Here is a 19,266-nt window from a genome sequence, read left to right as displayed (position 1 = left end):
TAGTTTATCTTCATCAATTGTCAAATATTTGAGTCCATGAAGTGGTGTGATGAGGTACAAAGACAGATATTTGAAGGGATTTTAACTCATTTGAGCAATTACATGCTTAACTGCCCTGCGATAATCTGTCAGTCTGAGTCTTTTCTACACAGCAGAAGTGGGGAGTATTAGAATAGCTGGATTTAGAACATAAAGGCCTGGCCTGAATGGAAGAAAGGCACCAGAGAAATTAATTGCCAGTAACAAACAGCAGGACTGCTTGCAAGTTATATATCACATAGTTACCTACCAGCAGTGGTAGAAGCCAGCTGTAAAATAACATACCGAAATGTGACAAAATAGTCACAGCTACAAAATCAGCAAATACCACGAAGAATTTAAACTAATGTTGGCTAATCAAGTACATTGTATTACACAAATTATATAGATACAGAGATAAAAATCTTTATTATTCAAAGATTTGCTGAGTGTAAATTTCAATAAAACAAGCATGTCTTTAATTATAGCTCTAGGAGTTTTAAGAGGTGATCTTATAATTTATGCTTGTGTTTGTTTATGCACGTGTTTCTGCCATGCTCAAAATATAGCACTTGTGTAGATTCAGGAATAGAAAAATGAGTAAGACAAGAAAGGGAAAAAAGAGGATTCCTTTACACGTTATTATTTAATTCTGAAATATTAGAGTCAGATTATTAGAAAGATCTAATTGATAACGTAAATCACTTGTAATGGTATGGTTAGGACTTCCTTGGGTCCCGTAAGTTCTAAGGGGAGCCAAGAGAGAGCTATTATAGAAGAGCCACCTCAGTTCTGTCCAGGCTCAGTGCTACCCTGGGCCACCATTTCCAGAAACCTGATTTACTGTCCTTTTTCTTTTCCTTCCTTTCCCTGTCAGGTCCCTGATGCCATCTCCTCGCTCCACCTGTTGCCTCGCTCCCTATGCGAGCTGCCAATCCACCACTGCACAGCAGAGGAAGACCTCTTCAGGTAAGAGTTGGTGGCCTTGACTGCCGGTGACTGTAGCCAGGGCACAGGAATCCTCCACAGCATCTTTTTCCTACACTCAGAATCCCGTCTAACTCGGTAACACTCTGGGATTCCTGCAGCGGGGAAGTATCAGTCCCAGCTGCGGTCTTTTTACATCAGAAATTAAGCAGTCCCTGACTTGTGCACATGTCTGGGTTCGTTTTTCCCCCTCCCCTTTGGAATTACACCATGAAACCAGCCTGAGGAATATGGACTTGAGCCTTCAACTAATGCGAGACACGTCAAAACACACACACTGAAGTCACTCATTGCCTCCCTGGTAACACTGACCGTAAATGACAAAGTGTGTTTCTGTTCAGAGAGGGCCATTTCATCCACATTACTCATGTTAGTTATGATGTTTATTTTAGATTTGCTGTCTCCTAAGGTGCCAGCTCTGAGGGAGCTAGTTAGCATGGTAGTGTTAGGTACAAAGCAAAAGCCCTTCACCTCAGGGACCGTGCTTCAGTTCTGACCTAAGGTCAGAAAGGAAATAAGATAGGTAATCTCAGCTCTGTCCCTAATGACCAGTATTCCACATCACAATGCTACACATGGCTGTCAGCTTCTGCTCAGGAGAGGCCCAGGACACAGCCAGCATGGAGAACTAATTACCCTCCCATCCCAGGGAACAAATGGGCAGCCCAGCTCAGCAGGCTGGGATCACTGGCGAGGTACGGCAGCAGGCTAATAAAGTGGAGGAGTGTCACATGCATGGCTGTGGCATACAGTTCATGAGGCGCTTTATTTTTCCTTCATTAATGAGGATTTTATTTTAGGCTCACTGTATCACATTAACATATTAAAAAAACAAAAAAAAAGAATAGAGCTGATTTATTCAGTCAGCCTGGTGTTGCAAACATCACCTGCCTTTTGTTTTTACAGGCCTAATTCACATGGGCCAAATTAAGTCCAGACTTTTATGAGTGGGGCATAAAGGGCACAAAGAGCTGCTTCTCCCATCAGTGGGAGAAGGAACCATAAATTGGCTGCTTACACTGGAGAATCCAGAGGTAAAAATCATGCAGTGCCAGCAGCATTAGTTGGGTCAGACAGGCCATGTCTGAGCTGGATGGACTAGGATGTGCTCGCATTCCCTCCCAACAATAAGGCAGGGAAACCAGTAAGGAAGCAAAGTCTTCAAAGAGCTGCTGCTTAGCACTCTCCTCTTGCACCCCTAGAGCCATGACCACCATCCCTGGGTATCGCTGCACGGTGCGCAGAAGGGTCTCTCCCTCCATGAGGCATCTGAGACTAATTAGCTCACAACCCAATATTTATTGGGATGCAGCAGCTTACTGTAATTACAGCATTCACCAACTGCCTGGACCAAGGGGTAGAAACACCCAGCACCAGGAACACAGGTCACTGCCGGTACCTGCACGCATGGGTGCTTACAACTCCATCACAACCAGCACCAACACCAGGAAAGCCAGCAGGACATTTCTTTTGTCTTACACAAACCTTTACAGCAAAGCACGGAGCAGCAAGCACAAAAGAAAGGGGTATCTTAAAAAGTTAGGGGTTTATGGCTGTTATAATAGCAAAAGTGTTAAATGAAAATTAGATACCGAGGAAGCAATTACACATTGGGAAAACCACAGGTAATAGTTACCGGAAAGTTACCTTCACACAGAAGCACTGGAGCAACACATCTGCCTACACCCCAAACCCACTCAGTGACCCAGCATCCTCCCCTAGCACCCACCTGTGAACATTTATACCTGGGAGTAGGTTGTGCCCTCTGCTCCCACCTGTGTGGGATCCTGGGAAACGTAGTCTGTCAGGTGGCCCCTCTTCTGCATGGGTTACTTTGACTCCATAAAATAACATGATTTTAAAGGATTTTAAGTATTTATATGAGTACATAGGATGCTAGGCTCTTTCTCAATTAAAGAGAAAATCTGAACTTCTTCAGGTAATAGGAATTATAAACACATCTTTAAAAAATAATAACTGAATTGGGAGGAAGCTAAGCCACATTTGTCTTGACCTGACTCAGACTCAGCAACATAAACTAGTTATTTAGAGCACTGAATTTCAGAGCACCAATGTAGCACAGATGAATGCCACAGTAGCCACATGCCCTTGTTCTCAGAAACAGATTTAAGACTAAAGGAGAGGGACATGCGAACAACAGCCATCCAGTGTGAATATATCAAGTTATTGTATATTCACCTCCTTCCACAAGAAATGAGTTACTATATACATTGCAAGCAGTTCTCCCCTGTATGGACCAAAAACCTAATTTTTAAGATGCCCAGGCTAAGAGATCACTCCCTGTGCTCTCACTGAGAAAGGATGTACTGGGCCATAATACAGCTCTCCAATGGCATTGTCCCTCGTGTCGTGGTGACACTGGGAAGGACCACACTATAGGAAATGTACCACTTAATCGTAAGAGTAGGCTACCAACTTTGTCTCTATATTTCATGTCTATCATATCCTAATAGCAGCAGCAGCATGAGGAAAACACCTGTAAGCTTCAGTGGTAATCAAGGAAAATTAATCACACTGTTCCCACCCTTTCTGAAGAAGACAAACCATTTGCAACTGGTGCAGACTTCCTTCCAACTACATGTCACATTAAAATGTCAGATCAGCTGGGGATTAGATCTAAAATCAGTCTGGAGTCTGTTTTACTGGAAAACAATCAGCAGCAGCCTTCTTATCGCTGTGAGGAAATCTGTGCAGACAGACTACTAGACCAAAGATGACAAGCAATGCACCCTCATGGGTTTTTTTGTGTTTTGGTAGGAGCATGTGCCTCCACCAGAAATAGTCATCTAGTTCTTAGGTCTTCAATTAAGCTTAAACATTAATTTTACTTGCTGCAATGTCATTAAGCCACAAATAAATGCGGTAGGTTCCAAAACTGAATCACTCCTTGTTGAACCCAGTCCTGGAAGATGCTCATGTTTTTCTGGATGAGAAACAAAACTGGCAGAATGAGGCACAGGCTGGACTTTGTGTCTCTACACCCAGTAGCAGAACTGAACTGGCATATTTAGAAATAAACAGTGGTGAGACACAGATCCAACACAAGGATGCCCTGGTTCATAGTATCCCTCTCCAGACCATAACACAGAGCAGTGATCCTTACACAGGACAAATCTTAATTGCACAGGTAAGTGCACTGTGGTCATAATTTGATAGGGAAATGGTATACTGGAAGGTACAGCAGTAAAACTACTGAACTCCATAACTTGCATTTAGGCAACTGTAAAAAAGGGTAGTGAATGGATTTTTTTCCCATTGAATTCAGTAAGGATTTCACCCCAAATCTTTTTTAGTTTGCCAGTTCTATAAGCTCAATTTACTGACATGCTGCAGAAAAAAGGACTAAAGTAGCAGGTGTATGCTCATCGCCTTAATTCACCTAGTGAGTCCTGGTGTAATAGAGATTTTATATTGCAGCCAAGCTTTTCTGACAGAGGCAAAACCATCTTCCAGTAACACTAAAAATTCCTACCACTTTCATTATCACAGCACATGGGAGCCTTAGTTGATGGCTAGAACCTAGCACAGACAAGTAAGAAAGACAGAGAAAGAAAGGAGTTTCCAGAAGGCAGCATCTTCTATTTCAAAAGTGACAAAGATAGCCCACCAAAAACTAAATCTGCAAGAAACGTGAAAGACAGAAGTTTTGTCTGAGATCTATTTCGTATTCTTATTAGCAGCATTCCCCAGGGGCAAGTAATTTTGAGTGCAATACAAAGTTGATAATATGCTGAGTATAATTATAGTGAGGATTGATTAAGTTGGTAGCCAAAGTACAGTAGCTTTATATCTGAGAGAACATCATAAAAGAAAACCACATTAAAAGTTTTGGAAAAAAACTATGCACAGGGATTGACAACTAGCTCCCTAGTGAAATAACATCAAAGCTGATATATATTGTATGCAAAACAACCCACAAACAGAGAAATTATTATAATTCTTTTAAGGGTTCCATGTCAAAAACTTAAAATCTGCATACATTAGAGGCTGCAAAAGAGAATAAAGTATTGACAGCTGTAGCTATTCCATGCAATTAAGCTCAATGTGCCCCCTTTTTCAGTGGCTGTTGAACAACTATGTTTGCCTTTGGAATTTTCTTATTAGTTTCACAGGAACATTTGGCAACAGAAACAATTTTTGAAGAAATCATTTCAGGAACTGATTCATCCCTGATTCTAGGGGAATTACAAGAGCTAACAGTATAAGGACTCATTAATCCAGTCCACTGTTTTAAAGTATTTCCTCCTTTTGTTTTCTGTTTTATTTCACATTTACCTTGCAGTCCTGCTCTGGGTCTGACATTTGCATGTGTTCTGCATTTATAACAGTGAATCAAGCTGGCTGAAGCCAGCCAAAATCTGAACATGTCACATGCCTGAGTCCTGCCTCTCTGACAGGTAGAACTCATGGATACAACTGCTTAATTATTATTTCCAAATCACGCTCACTTAAACTACCAAAGAAACAAAAGATTATCTGTACCCATTGCTGTAAAGTGCAATGACCACAAAGACTTTTGAGCCTGGTTCTCTGATGGGCTGAAATACTGGTCTCAAAACAGCAGTGAACTTCTTAAGTGCCTTCCTTTGTAGAGAATTATTCCATGAGTGCAGTTGTGGATGACAAAATTGATGGAATTATTCAGATGATGAACTTAACGCATCTGCTTTGAAAGACCCGCATTACCAGACCAGCTTGCTGCAGGGACAATATCATTCTAGTCTGAAGTATGAAATATATTTGTTTTCTTCCCATTTTAACTGTATAGCAGGTATGGTATATGACTGTGAAATTACAGGGGGGTTTAGGAACCTAGGACCTTCTAGTTCAGCAAAGTCATGTCCCAGTTACTGCAGGCAACTATTTCATAAAAAACAACTTTAAAATAGTTCACGACTCATCTTAATGCTACCAAAGCACTTTCCCCCTATTCCTTTGTTCTTCTGATTTCCAGCCTCAGTATATTTGTAGCTTATCATATCTACTCTGTCCTACTGTTCTTCCTCTGTTCTAATACTATCCTGAGTTATGAAGACCTGGGATAATGTCTACATTTTTTAAAAAATATGCAAGAATATATCTGCATGATCAATGAACAGGTTATAACCATTTGAAAAAAATCCATGGGGCAGAAAGGATGCTAAGTGTCACTGAACTGGATATTACTGTGTTGATGTATAGATGCAGCATAAAAAAAGGTAATGTTGGCTTGTGCAGCAAAATTATATTGACACAATTAGTTCAATGCTGGTTTTAGAGTTTACAGAATATGACCTCTGGATTTTTCATCTTCAAAGGTTACTTCTAATTAGCATCCAGTGATAACATGTTAGAGATGCTTCTTTAAAAGATATCATAGCTCTAGCAATGAGTACTGACATGGTATCTATCAAAGTCTCATGGTGCCTGCAATTCTGACAAAAGGCACTCCAAAGGACTGGCAGGTATCACCTCATTTGCATTTTTGCATTTCATTATGCTCATAATTGCATACCACCACAGCCATTCTTCCCCACTATCTCAGAAAACATTATCAGCAACGTCTGAAATAAATGTTTAAATGTCAACAATTGATGAGCAAGAAAAGCTGACCTTTGCAGGATCTCATTCTTTTGAGAATTGCCCTGGTATGACTCAGTCCATAACTTTCTGTTTGTGTTTGATAACACCAGAACATAGTTGCTGTATGGATTGTTTTTATGTATTGGAAATAGAGAGAAAGTCAAAGAGCTGTAAAAATACAATCCATTTATACTAGCAGTCAGCTGGGATTGACTGAACATTTGCAATGGCAATTCTTAAAGTCACCAAAACATTAAAGTGGACATTAACATTAAGCTACAATGGAATTTCTGTGGAAATATATGTTACATGCACATTAGAATTAAAGTTAATTTATCCATAACTGATGTTATGATAGTGAACAAAATATCCTTCCTTCCATAAACATGCTGGTTTACATATTGTGAGAAGTGTTCAAGAATTATAAATCTCTAATCTAAAACCAAGGAAAACTATTCATAGTCATCTTACATATACTGCAATATTGACTGGCCTTCACTAAATTGACCTAACATTTTACTCTAGTTTGTTTTTCTACCATCATTTCATGGCTCCATTTACCTTGATTTGCATAGCAATTTTGGTGCACATTTTTCAAAAAAACACTAATCAATTTTAGTTTAAAATAAATTACACCACCACAGAAATTGCTGCCACTGTCCAAAAATGCTAATCAATTTTGAATATCTACATCATGGCTTGCATCCCAGATTTTTTCCATCCAATCCACATCAAAAAGAAATGATAGAAAATTATGTTAACATGTTTGACTGCTTGTTTGCTTGTTTTAGTTGAGGCATTGGTTATGCTTCAATGGCAAACTAATCGCCTGTTTGGAATCTCATCCAGTTTGTGTTACTTTTTTTAATGGCAATATGGAGATACTGTGGAAGATTTCAACACAGTCCATAGTGAAAGTTGTATATTCTCTACCAGGAGCATTTTTCTACCTCATTTTCAGAGGTATTTATAGAAAGCAAATTAAACTTCTTGTTTTGACCAGTATTACATTCTTCTGTGGAAGGACTTCATTTCCCTGTATTAGAGTTTGTTCTAATGAGGCAGAGACTAGAAGAACAGTTCAATCTGAAAAATAAAGAACCAAAATCTGAGGAGTGTCATTTTTTCAAGGACTATAAAGCATCATTAGTGGGGGTTTTTTAATGTTTCAAATGAAACAATTATTTTAAGCTGCTATTTTCATCCACTTCATGTCTTTGGTACACTCATAGCTTTCAGTACCGAGTGGGTTCCTTTTCACACAGCTTTCACACAGGTTCACACGTATTCCTAATTACTATCTGTTATGGTAATAAAGCTACCTGCACCTCAGTCCCCACATCGGTTCTGTCTTGTGGCTACACCTTTTGTGAATATATAGGGACTTTTTTTCCTTACGATAGAACTATGTAGTTCAGTATCCTGTAGAAACAGCTGAGCTACTTCAAGATTAATTAACCTTAGTGAATATATGCTAACAGAGCTATTGAGCTTCGGGTACTGCAGCTAATTTCCATTTCATGGGTGCATCGCCTCCAAGTGAAACAGTGTACAGATAAAGTAAGCACCAAAGATGAGCCCAACAGTATCCACAAATCCAGAAAGAAAAAAAAATTAACTCTTGTTCTCTGCAATTAAAAGCATCTTATAGAGATTCATTTTCACAGCCAGTACTGTAGTTCAGTCTATTAACTGGTCAATCCCTATTTTGAGGAACGTTAAACAGCATTAGTATGTCAGTGTTCATACGTAGGTGTATGCTGACTTGACTTTAAGGGACCAGGATATCACCCGAGGTGACTAAGGACCTGAGAGGATCACACTCGCAGGTAGATTACTTTCTGAGGTTTTCCTGCACGTTACCTTGCAGACAAAAGAGCTCTACCTTTAGAAATAACTGGTAAAAGGCACGTGGGAGAAAATCCAAGACAACTAACAGAAATATGCATTAAGATTTCATTTAAAAGTCCTATTTTGCACATGCGACAACACATGAAAGAGAATTATTCTTCCAAAACAAACCATTGCATTGCACCAAGTCCTGAGGAGCTTCCTAATTCATTGATTCACCTCTTTTGAACTACACATCTTTCCTATTGTTGTAATAAATGGCACAACCTCCAGACCTCTTTTAATATGGCTCATGTGAAATAAGGATGCACAAGCACTATATATTGCATTGTCCTTTCCTTGTTTAAATGGGGGGGGGGGGAAAGGGAGGACAATAGCAATAGGCTTGGATCCACCAACTATATCCATCATCCTTATGCAGTATGAAATACTAGAAACATTTCAGTAGTACTGACCAGCATTTTCTAAAAAAATATGTATTGGTTCCCCTATTTTAGACATTTGAAACATCACTTTTTAAAAGCACTTCAACATGATTTCCATTTTTAAATCTCCTAGACCTCATTAAGATCGCATTCTTTGTTTCTGGCTATTGAGAGAACTTGAATAAAGCCGAGACTCCTCATTATAAAATTTTCTGCAACATGATTTAAAACAAGGCATGAAAAACTATCTATAAAAACAACTTCCCACATGGATATGATTAACAACCAAGATGGAAGCATTTCTTGTTGTCAATAACAACTTCCAGTAATGATTAAGATGGGCCATTATAAATGGGGAAAAAAACCATAAAGCAATCCCCACATAAAAAAAAATAAATCAATATTTCATATGAAAAATAGCACTGGGATTATGTAAAGCAATTCTTAGGTTTATGTCCTTTTTGTCCAAAGTTGGAAAATGAATCTTTTTTTTAGTTATGGTGTGTTTACTATAAAAACATTTGTCACTGTTCTTCATTGAGAGATAAAATGCTGGAAATACACAGTGCACTTATTGGACAATTTAACATGCTGGGGTCAGGCACTCTGAGACTTCACAGTAGCACAACAAGAACAGATATTGAAGATGCTCGAAATCCAGATTATGGCTTTCAGAAGACATGGCGTATTGTTCACCCAGGTTGAAAGCAGATGTATGTTTATATACTTTAATCTTGGCTCAGATGTGAGCTACCATGTTAACAATTTTGTTGCCCAGACCGCCCTGGCTTGGGATTTAAATAAAAACAAATTACAGGTCTTAACAGTGATAGATGGACTTCTCTTACATTTGTGTAGAGTATTTTTGCCTTAAGATTAAAGGCTTACGCATTTATCTGCATAAACTAACCCCTGGAGTAGGGTACTGCTGACATTTTCCAAGAAAAATGAATATCCTAACTTATTCCAAAGAGAAGACTTGGTATTTGTATGGCCAGAGTGACCTTTGCAAGTGCCCTTTCAGATTAGGTGCACTACATGGAAAATTGTGCTCTTACAGTACTCCATAAATCATACCTACCAATTTTCTTTAAAGGGGTATGTAAATATCAGTGTACCAGGTGGGTAAACAACACTAACCTCATACAAATGGCTTGAAAATTGAAGAAAAGCACCTTATTTTGCTGCTGAAATTGCTTTTGAAGCCCAGCATTGTGGCTTGGGTTGTAGAATACATGAAATGATTTGTGCACTGGGAATAGAAAATGGGTTGATGATAACCACACTCGACACAGTTCCTATGTTTCTGAGTTCTTTCGATGATCAAAGATATCATTGCTGTATATTACTTTTCTTTGCAGATCCCAAATGCATGTGAATTTCAAGTGACACACATTATCTGCATGTTCCCAAAATGGACAGACAGCTTTTTAGTTTGTATTTCTCATTTGAGCTAGTTAATGTTTCTGGTCCAGTTTCAGTCTGAGTCTTCTTGCAATAGTTATGTAGCATTTCCATTTAACAAAAACAAGGCAGAGAAGTTCATGTGCTAAAGAATAAAAAAATATGAAGTTACAGCCTTTGAAACTGTCAAAAGTGTTACCCGAGTAAGTACTGCCTATGAAAGTGAGAAAATGTGTTAATTGTTGTTGCGCTGCAACAGGTAATAGAAAAGATTCTGGATGGAGAAAAAAGCCCTGGTTTTAGACACATCAGCACGGTAACCTGTACACCACGGATATCGCAGCACCTTGGTGAAACTCCACGAACCAACCTCAAATGTGATCCACACAGGCTGATTTCAGTTTTAACTTCTGTAACTTTTATTAAATCTGAAGGTGTCATTTCTACGCATGTGCTGTTGTCATTGCATTGCTTATCCCACAACATTCTAGACGATTTAGCATAAATATCTGCGGCAAACATGGGTAACTCACTTTGTAATGATATTGTAAGAGCAGAATTTGCAGCATTCTCGGCCAAGGTCTATAATCTCAGCCTTACCTTTAAGTACCTGAAGAGACCAAATGCAACTATCTGGTTTATTGAAGGATTGCTTTGACGACTAGCAATCAGAATTCATGTAAGTCACATCCTAAATACCTTTCTAATAATTTTTCAGGCCTGATTCACCTGTGTCAATAAAATTATTCAGGATCCTCCTTTGGCATGGCAAATGGCAACAGCAGGAATGTACAAATTACATTTCCAGGAATTTCCGGTCATTTTGGCTTTATTTTTACTACAGAGATGGACAGCATTTATAAGTCCTGGGCTCGCTCACCTTCAGTTGCACTGATTGATACTCAAACCCCCTGAGGACCAGGCTTTGTGTGTCAACATGGTGCCAAACCCCAGACCAGCTCCTGGGTTGTTCTGAAGTGCGGACCTCAGTGGTGCGATTGCAATCCTAGTAGTAGTAGAAGCTGACAGCAGACACAGGATGCCCGCTTCATGACGTTGAAATAAACAGATGAAAATTGTAATCAGCCATTTGGAAAGATGAAGTGTGAGTAAAGAATAAAAGCCATAATCCATTTTTAGCATACACTTAAGAAGGTGCCTTAGAGTTATATTGTGTATCAACATTTCCAGTGCCCTCCTTCAAAATCCTTAAATCAGCTCAGCTCAGAGTGCCTTTGGGGCATAAGGCAGAAGACAGAATTGCTCACAGGAAAGTATTTGAAGCATTTCTGAAAACAGATTTATTTTTCACAAGGGGAAATAAACCCAACAACAGAGGAATATCATCTACCTCCCAAAGAAACACAACACTGGAGGGAGAAAAGAGCTGCAAATGCTGTAAAACCAGGCTTGAAGCATTTCTGGTAAATTTGTTCTCACTGAGAAGGGAAAAGAGATCACAGAGGGGAGGAGGGAAATGTCTGAGGACATCCTCAGCCTACACACTTCTGAAAAAATCAGTGTCTATCTCCCAGAGAAGCCTCCCTGCCAGCAGCAGATCACTCAGTCATGTTACCACTGGTCCACCCAACAACAGCTTCAGCAGGACAAGTCTACAGAGGAGATCCAACAGCAAATCCAGCATGTTTCAGGCAAGATTTAAAACCAGCTTGAAACACTTATAACATTTCCAGTCACAAAAGGCCACACAAACACCCCAGAGATACAGACTGCCTTGCTGGGAACGTGCCACGTGTTTATCAGCTGTTCTCACCTCCTCGCAGCCTATGACTTGATGTGCTCAGCAGCACTCTGAACTTCCAAGAGGTTGGAGTTTGGAGAAACAGTGATACTGAATTTCTGCTCTCAACAGCCAGTATCTTAAAGGCATTTGCTTCCTGCTGCTATTCTGTTTTGGTTTGGGGGTTGTTTTGTTTTGGTTTTTTTCTATTCCTGTTTATACATTGCATTAAATAGGGTTAAAAATGCTCTGAGAAGATGTTGCAGTGTCACTAATGCACTGCGTGGAAAAACTTTGGGAACAATTCCATTGGTTTGGGGTTAACAGACAGAGGAGTTGCCATAAGTCAGGTCCTCCACTCCATCTAGAATATAAGGACTTAGAATTTCTTTAATTTAAGATTAAATCAGAGACAAGCATACTTCAAAAAGGGACAACACAGCCCTGTTTTGTTATGATAAAAGTATGCAATGCATTTAAGGAAAATATTTAATCCTCAGAGCCTTTTGTTAATGGAAGTCTCAGTTCTCATCTGTGTTTTGCACTGACGCTGATTTAAGACAAGACCAGGAATAATTAAATTCAACACAAAGACTCACATTAGTGTCTGGAAACTTGCACCATTTCATCTAGCTCTGAAAGGCCTCATTAGAACGGAGCAGCGAATTACCCTTAACTTTAGAAATCATATAGAAACACCTGAGAAAAACTCCATATTGTAGGAAAAGGAATAGTTAGTGGGGTTTTTTTCAGAAATGCCTATGTGAGTTAGGTAGTATGGGAGCTTATTAAAAACGACTGATGTTTGCATGCATGAGCAACTGAGATGTTTTTGAAAATTCCCACCTTTTACAAACATGTTAAGGTAGTAATTTTCAAAGGAGCTTATGGATTTTACAGAGATGTGTTCAGTTATTGGTAGATTTAAATTTACTCACAAGTTGTTGAGAGTTCAATGTGATTACTCTGAGGTATAAAAAGTAAGCAAGTACACACACGTTTGTAGGCTCAAGGCTGAAAACAACCCTGGACTCAGAGGCAGGCAGAATACGAATATTTTCAAGGTGACTTCTTCATGTTAGAAGCATTTTTTGAATGCAGCACAATGTTACATACGGCATAATGCTGGAGGGGCTATGGAACAAGTGTTATTTTCTCTAGTGGGGACAGGAAACAAATATAATGCTATTATTAGTTATCCATTTAAAGCACTTTTGAGCTTAGGAGGAGCTGCATCATGCCAGGCTTTAGAAACGTCTATCTCCAGTCTCTCCAGCTTCCAATATTTAAGGTCTCGTTCATTATTCTAAAGCCTAACCCAGTTCCCAGCAAAGTCACTGGTTTCACCACACTGTAAGAATGCTACTGGAGCCTGCATCCAGCTTTCACAAAATCACTAATTAAAAAAGAAAGTCTGCTTGCAAAAATACCATCTTAAAATGTCTGTTCTGCAAATACCTTGGTAAGCTATAACTCACTTTCTGTTTACTGAAACCTCAAAACATCACATGACCTTGCATCTACTTGCACAACAGGGAAAAAAAAAAAAAAAAAAGAACTGTATTTGACAGGCACTGCTAATAATGAAAATGTTTTTAAATGTAAGCTCTAGCTGTGTACCAATCACTGCCTAATCAGGGTTATGCTTTTCAAATTATATTGTGTCTTCTTTCACCTCCCGCCTATTATGTGAAATAAAAAGAGAAGTGCTTAGGCAAATCCTTGATCTGTTCACATATATTTTTAATATTAATATGTCAGAGCAGTGGCAATAATGATATTAGGCAAATGACGGAATTCTCCCCCAGCTGGACATGTTAATTGAGAAGCCAAATTTTCGAGGCAAAGTTCACATCTGTGCAGATGGCAGGACAATGCCGGATGGCAGGCCTAGGTCAGTGTCAATCCCACACCCGACTTTAATGGCTCACTTCTCTGCTTTTTCAACATCGGCTGGTCCCTGTGGGGTGTATAAGTTGGGGAAGTCTGTGTCTGCGTTTTTTTTCTGCCCTTGACTCTGGTGCACTAATTTCACGCAGAGAAGATGCCCCTGTGTGTGATAATAAAAAAAGAGGAATTTGCACTCAGAAGCTCAAACGAGAGAGGCGGGTCCAGCATTGCCCTTAGAGCTGAAGTAGCTGCCTTAAAACCAACACCATACTCTTGCTCTGGCAGCCCTTCATCCAAAGTTTGCTGACATCGAGGGGAGCATATTCCCCACTAAAATCCTGGTATTTCCTTAGTTTAGTAATATTTTTGGGGCAGGGTGGTGGGGTTGTCTTTATTTACATTTATACCTAGGCCACTTAATATTTTGGCCAGGCTGGTCAGATTTCAAGATGCTTTATTCTGCTGCAAGCATATAAAGGTGTTTTGCCCTTTGTCAAAAGGACATGAATATTGTTCAGTTATATAGGTATTATATTATATCCTTTAATGTGATCTGTGATTCTAAAGCTGGATGTATATACTTATATATTTAGAGAGATATATAGCTATACTGCGTCACAAAAAAGACTTCAGTAGTTTCAGTTTCCTAAGTGATATAATTATTTATTATCTCTAATTAAAATGCAGAGCTTGGCTTTCTGCATGAGACTAGATGAAAAGCCTTTTTAATGAAAAGAGCAACTATGAGCTCTAAACTTCTTTATGGAAAAGATAACTTATGTAATCACTAGTAACCTTTTTCAAGAATATTATCTCACTGTTTATAAAACAATACCTTCTTTACTTTAGAAATTCCCATTTACATATGAAAAAGAGCTTTATTTATTGATGCCTTTGACTGATGTGCATTCCTCTCTTTTTGCCATCTTATATATGCCAGAGCACCTACTTTCCTTTTGCCGTTACCTGCAGTGGTATCTTAAAACCATTCTCTGCTTGAATTACCAGTAAGAACAAAATTAGCTCATTCTTCAAATAAAATCACCTCATATTTCCTTGGTTTATAATGTTATATTTAAATGTTTTCTATTCTTATAGGTGAAAGAATGCCACCTTTAACCACTAGAAGCAGGTATAAACAAAAGCAAAAACATATTTGTTTTCCTTTCCTATTGTATGAAAACCTTTCCTTAACACGTCCTGCAACACACACACATACACACAAACACACACACATTTCCTGGTTTTATAAATTTAACTACTTGATGCATCAGAAGGATATAAACAACAAAGAACTGAAAGTACATTCCAGTAAAACTTGCCCACATCTACATTAAAGATGAGTAACAAACTTATATATTAACATGATTTCTTTAATTTTTATATTGATAAATTCTCCCTTTTATTTCTAAACAAAGAGGGGATGCTATCATTTATGGGAAAAAAAAAAATATTTGAAGGCTTTCTGGACTAGTATTTTTCTCATATTTGTGTAATTTCCAACATGCCTACGATCCAAATCCGACCCACATTAAGCACTGCTAACATATTTTTCTGCTAAACTTACAGCAAAAATGTCAACTAGTTTTATATTAATAAAATACAAATATACAGTATCTCATACTATAGATTGATGTGCAGCCAAATATCTTATGGACATTTCACAAACATACAAGATTTGATTCAAAGCTCACTGTAGTCAAAGGAAAAGACTTGGACTGGTTCTAATGGCCTTTCAATCAAGCTCTCGACTATGTGTATTTTTTCATGAAATGGAAAAATTCATCATCTGAGGAATTGCCTGGTATGACTGAAGGCAGCAAATTACTTCAGTGATGCTGCATTTGTGCAAATCTGGGCAAAATTTGACCTTGTATACTGACAAATAGGAAAAGAAGTAGGCAACGTGTTTCACTAAACACCTCTGTTGTGCTGTAATCATCTGGTCTTGTGTTTCACTAATTAATGGTTGTGTAAAGCAAGACCATTCAAATAAACATCATATTAAAATCCATCTACTCTTTTGAGCGCTTGCTTTGTAACTTTTTACTGAATATTGATTATCTTTTAACTTACCTCCTTTCTCAAACCAGTACCTCACCATAAGTAATTCTGTTTCTTTTCTCCAAAAAAGAGGGCAACAATTTTGCTTAAGGACATAGTACCAGCCAGTGCAGATTTTATGCAACAGACTCCTAGTTATCTGACTTATATTTTTCGGGACCTCCTGTAAAGCTTCTGTAGCCCTCTCTAGGTGTGAATATCTATAAGCAAAGTACGTATGTTTTCAAGCATATACGTGCATGTACTCCATGACATTATATAGCCAATTGTACCATGTTTAATCTTACAACTAATCTAGTCAGAAAATGGAAAATAATAATCTATGTACATCAGTTTAAACTTGGATAGTCAATCAGAATAACACTGTACACAGGAAACAGTATGCATTGATAAAACAAACATTTAACACTGGTTCACAGGCAGCAGATGGGTTTATATTAAGTTGTCCTTAATTTAATTCACAATATTGTTAACAACATTTTATTCTACTAATGAAAATATAACCATATATCTTCAGGAAGGACAACCAACATCCGGGAAAAAAGATCAAAAGAGCACAGAGTAATGTAAAAGCCATTCAAGTGAACAGAAAATAAAGACAGCTACTATTTACTTTTGAAAGTATTATTTAGATCAGTGATATTTTTATGTCTTCTTCAGATAGTTAAAAAACATATATGTGCATATTCAAGATGAACGGGGAGGGGGGAATCTTTCAGTAGTCATTCTGCGTACGTGGTGAAAGACAGACCTGATGCAATGCCCCAGCAGTCAGTAAAAAGCCTCTAACTCCAGTGGGCTTTAGATTGGTACTAAAACTACTTGACTTCCAAAATGGGTCCCACATAACTGATTCATGTATTTAGAGCTGTACATCTTTGAAAGAGTTCTATCAGATAGCATCCACTAACTACAGGCAGCTTTGCTTCAATTGTTCTTAATATTGTAACCGAACCTCATCCAGTTCATCTCATTTTCCTCTCCTGTTAAAAGCCCTAAAGGTTAAATTCATCCCCTCCAATAATAAACTATCTTCGTAATTCACTTTAAGATGAGAGGTAAAGGATGGGCTTTGCATAGGACCATTAAGTTTACATTTGCAAACGCCTGGCTCACTCACACAGGTTACTGCCAGCACATGTTGTTAGCTAGCATATAAACTTAGCTGTGAGTAAGCATGTGTTCATAACTGCATTCACTTAAACTGAAAAACCTCTAGTAAATTATGCTGGTCTGTTATGGGTCTGCTATTATTGTATAATAATTCAGATTCTACTACTTTTGGGGATTAAAGTCTTAAAAAATTTCCCGGTCAATTTAGTTAGGAGGAATCCATACACTAGAACTACTCAGGTTTGAGTTAATCTCAGATGATGCAGATTTGTAAAATCACACCACGAGCCAAAAAAAACCCAGGCAATCCAAGGAAATTTGGGGAAATTCAGACCATTCTTTCCATTTATAATTCAAAATAACATTACACAAGCTTAATATCTGACATCATCAGATACTTTCCAGCCTTTTTTCTGTTCCTGTTACTCTTAGCAACTGTGTTGAACACTAATGCAGTTTGTGTGTTATTACCAACGGGAAATCCTTGGCATCAAAGGATTAATTTTAGTCTTTGTCTTGCTTTAGTAATAGGAAATAAATTTTACCTAGTCATTGTCCTAGTCAAGTCAAATAAAGAAACTGTATCTGCTGACAAGCCGTTATTATCACAGTCAAATAGATTAGCATTGATTTACTGTAGGTAAGAGCTATTGAAGGGTCCGTTCTGTATGTGCTCTGTAGCAGCATGATTATTTACTGTAAACCTACCCTCTGATTTTCTCCTTAGGCTAGTATTGTTATTATTAAAGCTAATTCACATGAAATTATGGTAGCTCTCCTGGTCTACAGTCTTTGGTCAGAGACCTAAGCAGGTGTTTGCTTAATAATTTGGTCAAAGATCAGTGAGTGAAAGGTTAGGCCATAGAGGGGAAGAATGGAGAGGTCAGAGCACTTGCAGGAGGGGTCTGAGACTTGATCTTCCTGAGTCTGGAACGGTCGAACCTCAAGGTCACCCATTAGTGATCTTGCTTTAACGGACTGTGAGATGTCGACCATAAATTCACCATGCCAGCACCTTTAACCCTATTAATACTTCGACTACTGGAAATAAAAGCAAGGACCCAGAAGGAACCAGCCCATGGAGAATTATTCACAAAATGTCTATGAGATTAAATTTATCTAATAAACCTTACAACTCTCAATACAGCTCTCCAAGGAAAAAACTTTTCTTCATGTTACCCTCTTACGGAGATTCATTACATTCTATATAAAGATTGTAGATAAATAAAGACCCTTCACACACAACATGCACATACCATGTGATAGTATCTAAGTAAATACAAACATATTTTGCAATATAAGATTTTCTCAGATAATAGAATGAAAAATAATGGAAGCAGAAACAAAACAGAACCATCTGTCCCCAAAAGCTGTACCTGTCCATGTACACATAGTCAAAATTTTGTAATGAACATCTAGAATCAGAGGCTAACAGATAAGAAGTCACCTGCCTATCGGAAGCAGACATGTTTTGTCCTTCATTGAGTCAGTAACTATGTTTTAATGGTCAAGGATTTTCACATGTAGAAGTCTGGGATCACCAAACTGTAACTGTCAATTGGGAAAAATGATACTGCCTACTCAGGAGTTTCACCTTGAAAAGCACTTCTTCCACTCTCCAGCTCCACTTCAAGGTGGAGGCATTCATACTTGCTGAATCAGTCCTGAGCTGCAGGGATTCAAATATTTTTAATATCTTGGAACAAAACTGTTCAGACTACTTCAGCATTTCAAACAATTTCAGATCAAAAATATGTGAAGCCACTTACTACCACCATATACCACAACTCCCTTTGGATCATCCCACATCTCCAGACCCTGGGAGAGTCACCTTTTAATGTGTCCAGGATCTTCTGGACTGCATGTGGCCAGAATGAGTTTATATTGTTAATAGAAATTGTGCTAAAGGTGGGCATAGCACTCCTCAGAAAAAATACAGATCCTAGTTTATCTAGAAGAGATTACAATCTACCTTAGAGCCAGAACAGTATGTGGTGACTGTTCACACAGAGGAAGTACTAAGGAATAGCTGATGGAAGGATTTCTCAGCCATCTGAGAAATCAGGGTATTCGGCATGTAAAAGAAGTAACATCACAGGCCAGGCTAGGCAAATGTTTACTGCTGTTATGATTAGGATGTCCATGGGACAATGAGACAAAGGCAACAGACTGCTTCCCCAGAGAGTTCCC

At 38.4% G+C, this 19,266-nt stretch overlaps 1 long non-coding RNA gene across 4 annotated transcripts in view; it reads right to left on the bottom strand.

Moving 5' to 3' along the window:
- LOC308067804 overlaps positions 1–19,266 on the bottom strand; it is a 101,992-nt gene that overhangs the window by 15,844 nt on the left and 66,882 nt on the right. For 3 of the 4 annotated variants that reach the window (XR_013929740.1, XR_013929741.1, XR_013929742.1), the window contains exon 3: positions 1–19,266. This exon is cut by the window's left edge and continues 15,844 nt beyond it; it is cut by the window's right edge. The exons of the other annotated variant lie outside the window; for it this stretch is intronic. This is a non-coding gene — a long non-coding RNA (uncharacterized lncRNA). 4 annotated transcript variants of the gene reach the window in all.

This window comes from Falco punctatus (assembly GCF_963210335.1).
Source record: "Falco punctatus genome assembly, chromosome: 7".
NCBI lineage: Eukaryota > Metazoa > Chordata > Aves > Falconiformes > Falconidae > Falco > Falco punctatus.
Note: the sequence above shows the minus strand (reverse complement) of the source record. Positions and strands in the feature narration are given on the sequence as shown.